The following is a 15809-nucleotide window of genomic DNA, read 5'->3' as shown; positions in this document are numbered from 1 at the left end:
CGGTTCCCTGCCCCACGTAACTCACACTCAAGCTTCAGGAGACGCCTCCTCCTGGAAGCCTGCAGGGATGCTCTACAGACCCGGAACTTGTGCGAGCTCAGCCCTCCCTCAGTCCCGTCACCACGTGCTCTCTCAACTGTCCCAACAGCCACCTCGGGCACGGCCGACACATGTATCCCCTGGACACAGGTCAGTGCTCAGGAAACGTCTGGTGAGTGAGAGGCTGAGGGTGGGGAAGGCATGGAGTCCCCAGTGGCAAGCGCCCCTGCCCCAGCCTCCACACTGCCTCTCACACTGTTTGAGATTCCTAGCTTCGTGGGATCCCGCTGGGCCCAGGGCCCCGCAGCTCCCGACACGCAGGGGCCAAGGAGGCAGGGCCTGGGGGAAGCCGGGGGGGCGAGGGGCCCCTCTCTGTCAGCAGAAAAGGGCCTCCAGGAGCAAGACAGGACCCCAGATCTCAAGCTCCCGGGGCTCCTGCAGAGCCCAGCGCCTGGCAAGCCCTCAGAGACGTCACCAGATTGTTAGGAAGCCGGGTCCTGAGGGCACAGCTGAAGTCAGCCTTGCGAAGGGGGACGGAGCAGCAGTGAGACGGAGGGCGTCTGGCTTTCGGGGCCTGGAGGGCAAAGGGGAGGGGCTTGAGCTCTACTAGGGGCACTGGTCGGGGAGGCATGTCAGGGATTCCAACTGGATTCCAATGGGAATAATAATAACAGTAACAAGGAAGATAACAGTAATCCCCAACACCTGGCCGCTGGCCCTGCTCTCAGCCCCTCAAAGCCCCAGAGCACCCGCGGTCAGGGCATGGGAGGCCTGCCTGGAGCTGACCGAAGCTGGAATTCTGGCCTTGAACGTGGGTTCTCTCTGCGCAAGTCTCCTTCCTGCCCTCAACAACGAGTCGCCAGCACCCCCAACCCCCCCCAACCCCGTGCTGGGCACCGGGCCGGCCCCTCATCTGTGAAGGGAGGACCCACTAGCCCCCTGACTTGTGGTCGCCAGGACTAAACAGGGCGCCCACACTTGGAAGGCCAAGGCCACTGTGGTCCAGAGCCGCACCGTCCACCACGGCCCACTGGCCACGCTGGCCACCGAGCACATGCAACAGGCCGGCCCGAAGAAAGATGCTGCGACGCGGAACGCAGCCCCGCCTGCAGAGACTCAGCCCAAACAGCAGATGCACCGATCGCTGTTTCCTAGTCATTACGTGTTGACATGACCGTCTGCGGGGTACGTTATGTTACACAAAACATTACTGAAGCTAATTTCACCAGTTTATGTTTTTTCATGCAGCTGCCGGAAATTTAAAATTTAAAACCACGTTTTACTACATTTGCAACTTGCATCCTGGGTCCCGTGGTGCCTCTGCTGCAGAGACAAGGAGCGCAGAGGCTGGGGGCACCCTGGGGGCTGAGTTGCTGCCGGCAGAGGACCAGGCCGAGGGGCGGGACCAGCGTGTGGGAGACGGCTGGGAGGGCACCAAACAGGTCCTGGTCGCAGCAAAGGGGTGACTGCGGGAAGCAGCTTCCTGGGCTCTGGGCCTTCAACCCCACTGTCTGCGGGGCCAGCGTCCCTGTGCCTGGTCCCTGGTTTCCAGTCTCCCTGCTTCGGGCTCTCACCCTGCTGGTCTCTGATGCTCCAGTCGAGCCCGGCAAGGCCTTTGGGTCCTGCACTCCCTGTCCTGAAGGCCTGCTCTGCAGGGATGCAGGAAAGAAGGAGGGAGAGAGGACCCCAGTGCCAGGGTCCAGGCCACCCCACCGCCTGCCGCTGCAAGGCCAGCAGTGCCCCCCTCCGCTGCCACTCCTCCACAGACCACCAGAAACCAACCAATGACGCTTGCCTCCCCGATCCCTCGACCCCATCGCACCTCCTGGGTTTTCCCCTCCCCTGAGCGCCTCTCTCCCTCTCCCTCTCCCTCTCTCTCTCTCTCTCCTTCTCCCTGCCAACCACCTCCCGCCAACAGCGCTGGTGGAGAGGGAACGGCAGCCCGTGCACAGTAACAAATCTTCTGCGTTACCCCCGCTCCTTTATTTACACCGGGCGCACAGTAGCAATTCAGTCTGAAAAAGTGCCGTGTTTTCGGAGGCGTGCAGCCCGAGAAATTGATGTTTGTGTTAATCAATCTTGTAGCAGCCTGTGGGGCTTGGAGACGTGCGACACCAGAGAATTCTTCTATTGATGAATTGGACTCTAAGCGGGGAGAAATGGGAGAAAATCAAACACTCTGAGTGCCTTAAAGCTTTGGAGACCAGTGGGGTTCTGTCTGCCCGCCCCTGCCCAGCCTGAGGTGTGTTTGGGGGGCCCTGGGCTCTGGCCCTTCTAACTTCCTCCTGGCTCGGTATCCAGCACCAGCTGGGGGCCAGGACTCCTGGCTCCAGGGCCAGCTCTGCCTGACCCCCTGTAGGTCTTTGGGGTGACCTCTTTCCTGTCTGAGAATGCTGGGCCAGGGGACATCACTGCCTCACATGCCACCCTCTCACTGCCCACATGGCTGGGTCTAACCCCTCCAGAGGCTCCAGGGCCTCCGTGCTGAGTGGTCCCCATGTGGCCCCTCGGCCAGTGCAGACAGGGCCTGGGCTCTGGACAAGTGTGGCTTTGTGTGGCGGTGAGGGGGACCAGAGCCCCAACACTGGGCTTCCCGTGGCCTCCGCCCAGAACCTCCTGATGGAAAGCCTCTGGGCTGGCCCGGGGCTGCCCGTCTGCTGTCTGGGCTGGTGGAAATGAGGCAGGCGCTCAGGTATTAGAACCAGCCCGCGCCCATCCGAGACAGGCCAGCCGTCAATCCAGACCCACTCCTCCAGGGCACTCCTCCTGGGTCCAGTGATCCAAAGCCCAGACACTCTGCGACGGTTCCAGGAGCATCAGTTGGCCTCTTTCCCAGGGCCTGAGAGAGCCAGGAAGTGGCAGGTGAGAAGTGCAGGGAAGTGTTGAGGTGCTCTGCGTTTGTAGGATGCCCGTGGGGCTGACACAGAAACGGAGTCTGCCTGCTTCTCACTGATGGCGAGGGATGTAGACCCATCTTACAGAGGAGAACACTGAGGCTGAGCTGGAGAAGGACAGCCAGGACAGGAAAACAGGCCTCAGGACCCCAGGGCCAGTGCTCTGAGGTCCTTGTCCCCAGGAGTCCAGGGACCTGGTGCCAGGACCCCAATCTCATCACCCAGGGAGGTTACAGGGACGTGTGAGGTGGGCCCACTCTAGGGCATCCTTGGGAGGTTGGCCATCTGACCGCTTCTCGGTTGGCTGAAGGTTTATTTGGGAGGCAGGGTCCTTGCCCCAACAGGCGCGTCATGAGAGCGTGAAATCACCCCTTCCTCCCCAGGCTGGGAGCCTCATGGGAATCATTAATGTAAAAACAATCACAACGTGAAACCAATTCTACACTTTTCTCTTCTGTCATCACCAGCATTGACTGGGCACCGTCTGCCAGAGACTGTATTCTCACCGTCTGATGGGACCCTTGCCATCACGACCCTAGGCTGGAGGCGTCTTCCCCATCTCATGGGGGCAAAACCTGGAGCTGCGAGCCTGACCACACCTGAGTGGCAAGAGGGTGTCTGTTTCCAACACAGTCAAGTGATGGGGCAGAGACAGCCCTGGTGGGGTGTGGGGCAGGGCGGCAGGGATCCAGACCTACCAAGGCTCCCACCGGCTCTGTGACTTTGGACATCTTGACCCCATCGCCAGGCCTCAGCTTCCCCATCTGTAAAGTGGGTCTGAAGAGAGACGCAGGCAGTGGCCCCCAACCAGGGCATGGTGCTGGGAAGCCTGTCGGCCAAGCAGCCTTTTTCCAGAGCAAACGCGACCTCTACCTGACACGACAGAACGTGCTGGACACGGCTCAAGGACTCCTGTCTTCGCCCACATCGGGGGAGCCGCCGGATGCTGAGGGGAAGCCTGGGTGCCTTGGACACCCATGTGCTGCCCTCGGCCCACCCTCCCTTTGCTTGCTGCCTCCCACCCTCCCCCCCGCCCCCCGCTGGCAGGGCTCTCCCATGACGGGAGGGCTGAGGGCTCGGGGAGGGGCCCGGCCCCTTCGGTGCTCTGCACTGAAAAGGAAGTGGATTTTAAGGATGGTCAAAAGGCGTTTTTTTAACTGCTAATTGGGTGAGTCTCGCTGCACTCCCCCACACACGCTTGCACGCACACCCACACCCGTTCACATATCTTTGATTTTCCAACAAACAAACAAAGCGTAATCTCTGTTACTGCACAGAATGTCCTGTTTAGGTTGACGGGAGCCAAAAGGGATGACCCCAAACTGTCCCACCACGAAACGCGTTTCCAGGAACAGTAGCCCCCAGTAGCGCGGGCTCCAGTCTCAGAGAACAGCGCTCCCCTCCCGCCGTAGCTTCACAGTGACGGCGCCCGGCCAGGGGCTGCCCCTCCCCGAGGGCCCCCCACCCAGCGCACGCCAGCGTGACCACCATCAAGGAAAGAGGAACTTGAACGGATCCAGAAAAGTGTTAATGTTCAAACTCCAAAGACAAATTACAGACAGAGCCAAAGGGCAAAAAAGACAAACTTGGAGAAGCACTTGCTGCACATACGGCCGGAGAAGGTTTTCTATTGTTAGTCTAGAAAAGGGTCTTACAAGCACGTAACAAAGATGTTGTTCGATCAGGTAAAAAATGGGCAAAGGGGGCTTCCCTGGTGGCGCAGCGGTTGGGAGTCCGCCTGCCGATGCAGGGGACGCAGGTTCGGGCCCCGGTCCGGGAGGATCCCACGTGCCGCGGAGCGGCTGGGCCCGTGAGCCATGGCTGCTGAGCCTGCGCGTCCGGAGCCTGTGCTCCGCAGCGGGAGAGGCCGCAGCGGTGAGAGGCCCGCGTACCGCACACAAAAAACAACAACACACACAAAAAAACGGGCAAAGAACAGGAACACCAATTCACTTATAGTCAATAAGCACTTCAAAGTGTTTCACTCCACAAAATTCAAAAGTTAAAAGAAAGAAGACATCTCTTTACCCCTCATGAATTGGCAGTGATTGTTCTGTTAATACCTAAAATTAATGAGATGGAGGGAAAAGGTACTCAGTTTCCCCGTTTATTGTCCTGGAAGGAAACAGGGCAATTTTCACACACACACACACACACACACACACACACACACACACGAAAGGCACCAAATGCTGTGGTCTCTGGGTGGTAGAACTGATTCTCTCTTTTTCACTTTTCTATTCTTTCTGTTTCATTTTTTGTATACTGAATATCTGAGGGGTTTTTTCCACAACTAAATGCTAAAACTTCCCTCTTTTCCAAAGCTCTCCTCAGAGCCCCGAAACGGACCACAGAAAGGCACCTGGCCTGGAACCGACCGCGTGATCTTCAGCAGGTCACAGGGCCTCGGAGCTCACCTGGGAAGGGGGTGACACCTGACTCCCCCCACCCCAGGGTCTCTGAGGGTGAAACTGGACGGAGCTGTGGCCACGTCAGCAGCAGTGGCCTTTGAAACCGCCAGGTGACCGGCCGCCTTCACAGTGTGGGAGCTGATAGAGTCCGTCTTCAGGACCTGGCACGGGAGTCTCGCGCATCACCCCCGGCACGTGAGCCGGACCTGGTGGGCAGGCGGCCGGTCTGTCCGCTGCTCCCACATCGCAGCTGGAAAGGCAGGGGGACCCTGCTGGAGCCCCAGCCCTCCAGCGGCATCCCCACCGGCCCCCCACGCCGCCCGGGCTGGTCGTGAGACTCCTGTGACCCCCGGGCAGCATGCGTCTGGGAGAGACACCTCGGCAGCCAGGTGCTTCTGAGGTCAAAGCCAAGTCCCCCTGCCGGCCGGGAGCCCGCCCTTCACTTGCTCAGCCCAGAGCCAGCGTGGAGATCAGCTTTCTCCCTCCTCCGTTTCCTCCCGTCAGTGAATGAGGGGCCGCCATCAGAGACAGGACGGTGCAGGGAACTGGTCTGGGGGCGGCAGGCAACGGGGTGGCCAGGACTCCTGGTTGGACGCGTCGCAGACACCCCGGCGCAGGAGCTGAAGGGAGAGGGGTGTGGGGTCGTCGGCCCATGGAAGGGACTAGAAGCCATGGCCTGGACGACGCCTCTAAGGAGTGCAGACAGCCGAGGGGGGAGACTGGGACCCACCAGCACCTGAGGCCAAGCACCGGCACAGCCCACAGGGGTCCCGGCAGGGAGGGCTCCGCAGCCACGTGGAAGAAGGAAGGGTAAAGACGGTCCAGTTAGAGAGGATGGGGCTCTGCACAGGTGACCCTTGGAGGAGGGGAGCCACGCTTGGGGGGGGGGTTCCTGGGCAAAAGGGGGCGGGGCTGCAAGGGGAACACGTCTCTTAAGGGGCCTCTGGGTAAGGGGAGCGGAGGAATGGGGTGACAACAAGGGGGGTTGTGGGGACGGGGTTCTGGGTGTGACGGCAGCCTCGGCAGCAGAAGGACAGCCTGGGAGGGAGGCGGCATGACGGGGGCGGCAATCAAAGAGGGGATGTCCCAGGGGTGACCAGGGCAGAGCCCAGGGGAGGGTGGCGGTGTGGCAGCAGGGAAGGCAGGCACATGGGTGTGTCTAAGCTTCACCCTTAGACGTTGAAGCTGAGCGGGGCAACGTGAGGTGAGGCGTAAGGAGTGATGAGCGCCCAGGGCTTGATGGATTCAGGGCCACACGGTAGACATCGGGAGCCCAGTATGGGGACCAGGACTTTCAGAGCTTGGGGCTGGGATCAGAGAGGGCTGAGCCCAAAGACGGCAGCAAAGGAGGCCCTGAGGCCCTCCTGGGCTCCACCCCTGCAGCCTCATCTGTTTTCAGTCGCGGAGCTCGGCCCCCTCAGGGCCTTTGCACGTGCCAGCCCAGGATTCCATTTCTCCAGATCACCCTGTGGCTAGCTCTGTCCTCGCCTTCCGACGGAAGCTGGGTCGGGAGGAGCCTTCCCTGACCTCCCAGCCGAACTCAGCCCCGTCCACCTCCTGTCCTGTGAACCTTCCTCATTTTCCCTGTGTTTTGATCAGTCTCCTCCTTCTGGAAGGCGACGCCCACCAGAGCCAGACGTCCACTCACCTCTCCTTCTGTGAGACCTTCCCGAGAGCCCCCCGCTGAGGGCCTGCTCACGTCCCTGAGCCCCGAGACTCCCACAGAAATGCCTGCCGCACTCAGGGTCACACCTACTGTGCACTCTTCGGGGCCCCTGGCGGCAGACGGGGTCACCCCCTTTTACAAAGGAGGAGACGTGGGGGAGGAGGCCCCGGCCACGCTCAGTCCACACTTTGCTGCCTGATGTGGTCAGCACAGGACCGCGTGTTCCGGTCCCCCAGGCCCACCCTGGACACCGGCCCGGAAGGGAAGAGGAGCCCTGGGCCCAGAATCCCAAGGTCACGGGCCAAGTGTGGAGGGTGCTGGCTCCCAGTTGAGCAGAGGCAACGCAGGGGTTACTCCAGGCTAAATAAACAAGAGAATCGGGCAGGGAGGGGTGAGTGGACACAGCACGTCAGCTAGCCAGCCAGCCGGTCCGTGAGCCAGGGCTGTGGGGAGCCTGGGGCAGTACCGTGGGGCTCACTGCTGGCCGAGGCAGGCTGCGGGCTGGGGGAGCTGCCAGCCTGTTTGGTGAGGAAAAGGCCCACGGCCACACCTTCAGGGCCGAGGGGCCCCGGGCAGAGCTGCAGCCTGGCCCCCGCCCTCAGGCCTGAAGGTGGAAACGCAGCCTCAGCTGGGGCCAGTGCACCGTTCTGCCTCCCAGCTGCCTACAGCTTCGCCAGCCTCCATGTTTCACTCTGGGCCTAATGGATAGCACGAAATGAACCCAGGTTCTGGAGGGCTCTGAGCCCCTGGAACCGTGAACATAGCAGCATTTTTATGGAGCGGGAACAGGCTTCTCTCAGAGTCTAAAAGGCCTAGGACTCCATCCCCCTACCCCCAGCAGGAATCTTCCCATTTCAAAGATGCAGGAGCCACTTCCCCAAGGTCTCGAAGGGACTGGTGACAGAGCAGGGCCAAAACCCAGGTCCTGATGCCCGAGGAGGGGTGGCTTCACTGGAGGGGACTGAGCCGTCTGCGGGTAAAGGAGGAGGTCCAGGCTGGGCACAGAAACAGCAGCAGCTCGCTCCGCTCAGCCCCATCTGGTCTTCACGATGCGCCCATTTCCAGATGTGGAGACGGAGGCTTGGAGAGTATAGTGGGGTGAAGGCTGGCCCCACAGAGATACGTCCCCTGGACCCCGTGAACGTGAGCCAGGGACGCCTGGGCCCCCAGCAGCTGGAAGAGGCAGGAAGGACCCTCTCCTGGAGCCCCTGGAGGGAGCGCGGCCCTGCCACACCTGGATTTCAGACTTCGGGCCTCCAGCACTGGGAGAGCACGTGTTTCTGTGGTTTTCATCCCCCCGGTCTGGGGTGCTTTGTCACAGCAGCTGCAGGAGCCTCAGGCAGACAGCTTCCTTTGCCCCTGCCCACGCCACCGAGGACACAGCGGGGATGCAGCCCGGTGGGTGGGACCCCGGAGTCCGAGCCGAAGACGACCCTGCTGCATCCTCGCAGAGAGCCCCAGAGAGCAGCACTGGGCCTTCCTGCCTTTGCTTTAGGCCCTGGCCACACCCTGACATCTGGCCTGGCTAGTGGGAGGTACACAGTAACCACCTCCCTGTCTTTGCAGCGAGCTCAGGGGTCCAACACGGCTCTTGTCCCCTGTGTGGGCAGCGGGCCGAGTGTGGAGCCTGCAGGGAGCTGGGGACGTGATCGGGCCAAGGCTCAGAGGGTCCAGAAACAGCAGAGGCCGCCGGGGCAACAGCAGGGTCGTCAGGTCAGGGCAGGATGCTTCAATGGGCTGCGCCGGGCCAGCAGAGTCCAGGCCTCCCCCCGACCTCTATCCCCCGGCCCCGCCCTCTGTGGGATCTTCTCAGTCACGCCTGCCCCTGGGGCTGAGCCCACGCTGCCCACAGAAAGTCCAGGTTAGGGCACGTGACCCAAAAGATGACACCCACCCCCGCTCTGCCGTGATCCCACCCCGTGCTTGCTTCCTTCATCCGTAAATGGGAGACCACCGCCCACCTCGTGGTCCTGGGGAGGCCCGAGCTGGCACGGAGCCGGGCCCGGGAGTGGGCACTGCTGTCACCCCCACCATCGCGGTACAGGGAGACGCCGGGAGTAGGGTGGAGGCTGCAGCAGTGACTCCCCACCTCCCTCACCAGGGCAGCCTTATGCCTTATGCTCAGTCACCCCCAGGGCAGCCCCTCCAAGGCCGGCACAGCGATGGTCCAGGCCTGGGCCCCCGCCATCCAGACTGCGTATCCAGAACCGCATCCCCAAGTTTCCGACACACGCTTCTCAGCCCTCTCCAAAGTATCATCGCCCGCATCTGGGGCCGGTGGGGTTGGCTGGGAGGAGCAGGCTGCTGGGAGGGGGCCCTGCGCTGACCATCTCCCCGAGGGGACGCATGGGCAGAGCGCCCGCCAGCCTCCCTAAGTGCGGCACCCTGGGGCCCTGGACAAGATGGACGGGCAGGGCAGCGGCTGTTTGACGCTGGGAGGAGCATTGAGGCAGAGCCCACCGCTCCCAGGGCAGACCAGCCCCACGTCCCACCCGGACGACCGCAGTGACTCACTGGGCCACCTCCTCCATGCTGCCCACTTTTGCCCTGGGGAATCTGATCCTGTTGCCTGGCCCCTCCCCCTGCTGCCTCTGCAGCCTCCCAGACTCCTCTGCGGGTGTTCCTGTGTGTCTCTCCTTCCTTTCGGCCCTGGAGGGCGCTGCTCCTTCCTGCCCCAGGGCCTTTACACTGGCGGTGTCTTCACCCCAAAGCCCTCTCCTTCTTTCCTGGGTAAACCCTGACTCCGACTCCAGGTCTCATCCTTCCCTGCCCACCCCCCAGACTAGTTCCCTCAGCCCCTGGAACACTCAGGAACCCAATCCAGGAGCCATGTGTTCACTGCCGGCTCCCTGCCAGGCCTGAAGCTGCAAGAAGCTAGGGTCGTGTGCCTTTGGGGGATGTCTTCTTGTCGGGACTGACCTTCCACAAGCAATGGTCCCCTGAATGAAGAGCGTCTACAACCACTGCTGGGCGAGGTCTTCCCCTGTGTCTCCCCTGAAAGGTGGGCACCGTTTCCATCTCCATTCACCGTTGAGAAGAGGGGTGCAGAGAGGGGAAGGTCTCGCCCCAGGGCCCTGAGGCTCCTACAGAGGGGCGCCGGGCGTTCCAGGGGCAACCGGTTGGGTGGTCCTATCCTCACCGGCCTGCCCCCACCCCGCCCCGCCCCGCCCCGCCCGGGGAAGGACCATGCAGGCAGGAGAGACTGGCCCACCCCCACGCTTCCCGGAGCTCACAGCCATCCTCCTTCCCTACAGGGCAGCACTCTTCCCAATGCGTGTCTGTGGAGCCCTAGATCCACGACGGGGTGCTATTGGCGCTGCTCCATGGGGACAGGGCTTTGGGAAGTGCTGGGCGCGCAACGGGGAGCAGAATTCTTTCCCACAGGACTTCTCGGAGCCTTTAGGCGCTGTGCACACCGGCCCTGGGGGAGAACTCTAGCAGACATCCCACAGTATTTGGCCAGCGGGTGGGACCAGACCCCCATGTGGCAGAAGTCTCGGTCGCCTGGTAGACAGCAGGGGCCAGCCCGGGCTTTGCAGTTACCCGCAGCTGCCTTCAAATGCCTCTCTGTTCTCTTCTGGCTGGGGGTCCTCTCTGAACCTCAGCTTTCTCCTCTGTCACCTGGAGAAAGCAATGCCCAGGTCCCAGGGGTGGAAATCCTCTGGGTAGCACCTGGTTGCAGCCTGCACTCAGAGGGTGGGGCGGCTTTGGTTGGCCTGAGGGGGAGAGGGGCAGGCCGCCGGCGCCCGCCACTTCCTCCCGGGTCAGCCATGCTCTGTCTGGCAGCCTTTCTTAAGCTAAATTCCTTCCAGTCTCACTCTTAAGGGTGAGTTTTGGTGCCCCAAGCGAAGGGTGTGTGAATGAGTCATCATTTTGAGTCCTCCAGCACCCCTGCCAAACCTGACCCCCCAGGGCCAAGAACTAGGAGGACTGTGTTCCATCCCAGGCCTCCAGGGCTCCGTGACCCCCACGCGCTGTCCAGGGGGCAGAACGGGGCCTGCTGGGGGGCAGAGCGATGAGAATCACTGATGATTATCCACACCAGGCTATTTGGGTCCTTTTAACAGTGCCGGGAGCGCTTGCTTCTCTGTCCAGCAAGAGTTTTTCCAGATTCCAAACGGAGGGACCAGAACCCAGGCCCAGGGGCGACGTCCCTGCAGCCTTTTGGGAAGAGCCCAGATGCCCAGCCAGGGGCCATAGTGGGATGGCTGCCAGCGCCACTCCTTCCGGCTGCGGGGCCCGGAGTGAGCACCTCACCCATGGGGCGGGGGCAGCAGAGCTGTGCGTGGACCAATGAGGAAACCGAGACAGAGCACCCGGCGCAGCTGGGCCCAGAGAGGTGCAGGACGTGTGCCCGCACAGACTCTTGTCGGCCAAGTTGTTCCGGCAATGGCTCGTTTAAACGTTTGTCTCTGCTTCCTGAAATCCAAGGGCCCGGGCCCAGGCCCAGGAGGACGGCACACGGAGGCAGAGGACACGAGACACACAAACGCCATTTACTGCCCCATCACGTCTTCCCTGTTTCCCCAGCGAGGGGAAGGACTCCTGGCACATGGACACAGTCCCCTCTTCTGTCCCACAGATGACCGAATGAGAAGAGAAACAAACCAGGACCTCTGCCAGGCTGCCTCTGGGGCCTGTAAGTGGGGCCGGGCAGCGGGGCAGCCTGAGAAAGTTCTGGAGCAGCTGCGAGCCAGCTCCTGGAGGGCGGGTGACCTGTGTCTGGGTCCTGCCTGGCCCCTCAGGCCTGAGGCTCCCTCCCTCGGGGTCTCAGGACGCTTGCAGGGAGCTGGTCCTGGGACATTTATATCCTGGAGGAAGGGCAGTCCCCGTGCTTGGTCCCCGAGGAGCTTCCTGTCCATCGGGGCCGTGGGGGCCAGGGCAGAACCGGAGCGCCCGGGAGGCCGGCCGGTCACGCGAGAAAGGCCTCCGGCCAAACGCCAGCCTTGGGAACGCTCGGTCCTCTCCTCCTTCCACACATCCGGGGTCAGCGGTCACTTTATTAATAGCAGCCCCCGAGGAGAGGCCTCACCCCCTGGACCGTCATCGCCCGCCCTGTGGGCTTGGCCGAGCGACCTGGGGGCATCCCTCGGAGGGACGGTTGGGGGACATCGCCACCCTGCCTGCCCGGAGGCTCCAGGCACTGCAGAGGGAAAAAGCAGGTTTCAAAGATCACACTTTCTCCCTCCCGCCATCAACTGCAAGACACAGCGTCAACTTCATAACAGCTCTTGGGGACGAAAAGCAACAGCACTAACTCTGTACTTCGGCACAGCGACACACCTCATCCTCAGGAACACTCAGGACGAGAGGGGCAGAGGCTCAGCACTGCAAAGAAAATCCTGCCTTAAACCATCTGGGCCCATTGACACACAGAGAAAAATCTGGAAAGTTAGTCCCCTTATCTGGACCTTCCCTCCCTCCTCTGCACAGCAGACCTCTAGATGAGTCCTCCACCGCCAGGAAAAATTGTGAGGCTTTGAAGTTGGAAAAAAAAAAAAAAGATTACTGCTGGTCCTGCCTAGGGTACCCCTCAAGTCATTGCAAACCTATCTTACAACACAGGAATTTATAGGAAACAGGAAACCAGTAAAAAGTGTGCCGATCGAGATGGGTGGTTGGTAAGATGCAGGGTTCTTTTGCTCCTGTGTGGTTTTAAATGCACGTGCAATGAGTAGGTATACCATGTATAATGAGAAAAAAGATGGACTTTTGAAAGAATTAACTCCAGGAAAAGTGTCCAGGCTACACGTGGATAGAGATTTTGTGTGTCGGGCGCATGTCAGGAACCGTACAAATCTGACGTCTCCCCGCACGGCCACCAGCCCGCAGCACCTCCCGGTACCTCCCAGTACCTCTGGTGCCTCTGGGGGCCCAAGAGCCTGGGCTCCAGACCCCACTGCCTGCCGTACGTGGGGGTACCACCTTTAGGCATCCTGGAAATGCCCTGAGCCTCGGTTTCTCTACCTGGAAAATAGGACAGTAGCAGCCACCCTCTACTGAACCCTCCCTGTGAGCCAGGCCCTGAGCTCCAGTCCCGTAGGGGAGGAAACTGAGGCTCGGCCATGAGGTGACCTGCCCAGGGCCACAGAGAGCCAGACTCTGAACAAGAAAGTAGGCTCTGCTCCAGGGGCCGAGCTGAGGCTTAGAGAAGGTGAGATGTAGGCCCTTCCCCCAGGAAGGATGCTCCAGCTCCATCAGGCGGCATAGACCCTGAGAGGTGCAACCCCGCCCCCTGGTGGAGGAGAAAGCCCGAGCTCCCCACCCACCCAGCGCTGCTCCCACAGGAGCGACCTCCTGGGGTGGATGCCCAGCCTTGGGGTGCCCCTTCCTACACAGAGCAAAGAACAGGCAAGGGGCAGAAACCCACCACCCACGGGGCAACCCACCGGCCACTCCAAGGCCAGCAAGACAGGAGCCAGTGGCCAGGGGCACCCCCAGGCTGGGGCCTCCCCAATTCCAAAGGCCCCCAGTCTAGGTGGTGGCCGCTAGCAATGGCCTTGAAGCTGATGCTCTGAGCCCCAGCAGTCACTCCGAAAGGCTCGTGACGGCCCCAGAAGGTTGCTGGGTCACCAAGGTCTCCCGTTCCAAAAGGCGACGAGTCCTCAGGGCCTGTCGCCGTTCCTGGGAACGTCACTGCTCTCCCCCGCCCAGCCGAGGACCTCCCAGGAAGCTGGAAAGGGCTTAGGGGCCGCCTGGTCAGCAGGCAGAGGTCTGTGAGCTGGAGGTGAGCGGGGCAGGGGCCAGGCTCCCCCATAGCCACCCACCCTCACCCCACGCAGCCCACGGATGCTGACAGTAAGATGTGTCAAGACAAATCCTTGAGTCAAGAGTTAGCTCTCATCCCACCAAATCCCTAGTTCTACAGGATGGTGCTGGGGGTGGGAAGAGCATTTCCATCTATGGCTCTGCCCTTCCTTGCAGGTGCCAAGAAGCCCGAGTTGTGAAAGCCGGCAGAGCTGGGCCATCCCACAGGTGGGTTTCTGGGAAAGGGAACTGGCCACATTTGGGGGCCCAAACTGGCCTCAGACTTCCTCCAGCTGCCTGAGTCCTGACCCTGACATTTCTCCAGATCAGGTGCAGACTTCACCAGAGAGCTGGAAAACCCAAGCTCTCCAAAGTCACCTGTACCTGGAAATAAGAGTATTATAATCAGAGCAGAAGCAGGATTATTTGGCTCTGAACAACCCGGATCACTGCCTGAACTCATCGACTCAGTGCCCACTGTGGAGTGCTTCCCCAGGGCTAGAAGTGGACTGAGGGACTGGAATGGGGCTGGATGTGCAGAGCCAACCATCCAAGCTCTGTGCTGGCAAATCCGGTGGCCACCACCAGGGGGTGCCCTGGCATGGACCCTGGCTGGTCTGGATGGACCCAAGTACCGCTGAGGCCCTTCAGCCTCCTCCCCTCTGTCTTTGGCCTTCCTCCTCCCCCTCCTCCTCTGCTTTCTTCCCTCCCCTGGGCCCTCTCTTCTCCCTCCTGCACAGACCTGCATGCCACCAGCCCATGAGCCAAGATGGATGACTAAATGACCACGCCCCCTCCAGCCCTCATTTTCACAAGCTCCATGGCCCCCCAGCAGGCTTTCCTTTAAAAAGGGGGTGGGGGAGGCTTCCCTGGTGGCACAGTGGTTGGGAATCTGCCTGCCAATGCAGGAGACTTGGGTTCGAGCCCTGGTCTGGGAAGATCCCACATGCCGCGGAGCAGCTAAGCCCGTGCGCCACAACTACTGAGCCTGCGCTCTAGAGCCTGCGAGCCACAACTACTGAGCCCGCATGCCACAACTACTGAAGTCCACGTGCCTAGAGCCCATGCTCCGCAACAAGAGAAGCCACCGCAATGAGAAGCCCCTGCATTGCAATGAAGAGCAGCCCCCGCTCGCTGCAACTAGAGAGAGCCCGCACACAGCAATGAAGACCCAACACAGCCAAAAATAAATAAATAAAATAATTTTTTTTAAGGGGGGTGGGGGTGGAGAAGGACTCTGCAACTTGGTTCAACACAGAATTCCCCAAACAAGCTCCTCCCCTTTTTTCCATAGGACACCTTCCCTTTTTTTTCTTTTGGGTATGAGGGCTTCTCACTGCTGTGGCCTCTCCCGTTGTGGAACACAGGCTGCGCACGCGCAGGCTCAGCGGCCACGGCTCACGGGCCCAGCCGCTCCACAACATGTGGGATCCTCCCGGACCGGGGCACGAACCCGTGTCCCCTGCATTGAGCAGGCGGACTCTCAACCACTGCGCCACCAGGGAAGCCCTTCCCTTGTTTGCACAGTGGTCCCTAGCGCACACTTTGGGAGGGGCTGCTTCCCAGGCAGATGACAAGAGCACCCCCTCCCCTGTTCCTGGGGTTGCCAAATTTAGCAAATGAAAATCCAGGACAATTTCAGAGCAATAATGAATACGTTTTAGTATAAGCACCGCCCCATAAAATATTTGAGGCATACTCACACTTTCAGTGCTGTTTACCTGAGATTCCAATCTAACCAGGCGTCGGTATTTAATCTAGCATCTTCACCAGGACACTTGCAGGGAAAAGGCTCACACAGGCCTGGGGCTTCGCCAGGGCTGGAGGGGACCCCACACTTCCACCATCTGGGTCTGGGTCCTCCCCCCAACCACCCAGGGAACAACGGGCAGGGGGGTGCTCAGCAAGGCCCTCCTCTCCCTCAGCTTCTGCAAAACAGGCAGATCAGGTGGGTGATCTCGCCTTCTCTTATTTCTGGGACTTCCTGGGTGTAGCCTCTAATCCCACGCGGGGGCCTTTAGGAACCACCCCTGGGGATGGTCTAGTGAGTTC

This window comes from Leucopleurus acutus (assembly GCF_964270905.1).
Source record: "Leucopleurus acutus genome assembly, chromosome: 7".
Lineage (NCBI taxonomy): Eukaryota > Metazoa > Chordata > Mammalia > Artiodactyla > Delphinidae > Leucopleurus > Leucopleurus acutus.
This window is presented reverse-complemented; position numbering follows the sequence as displayed.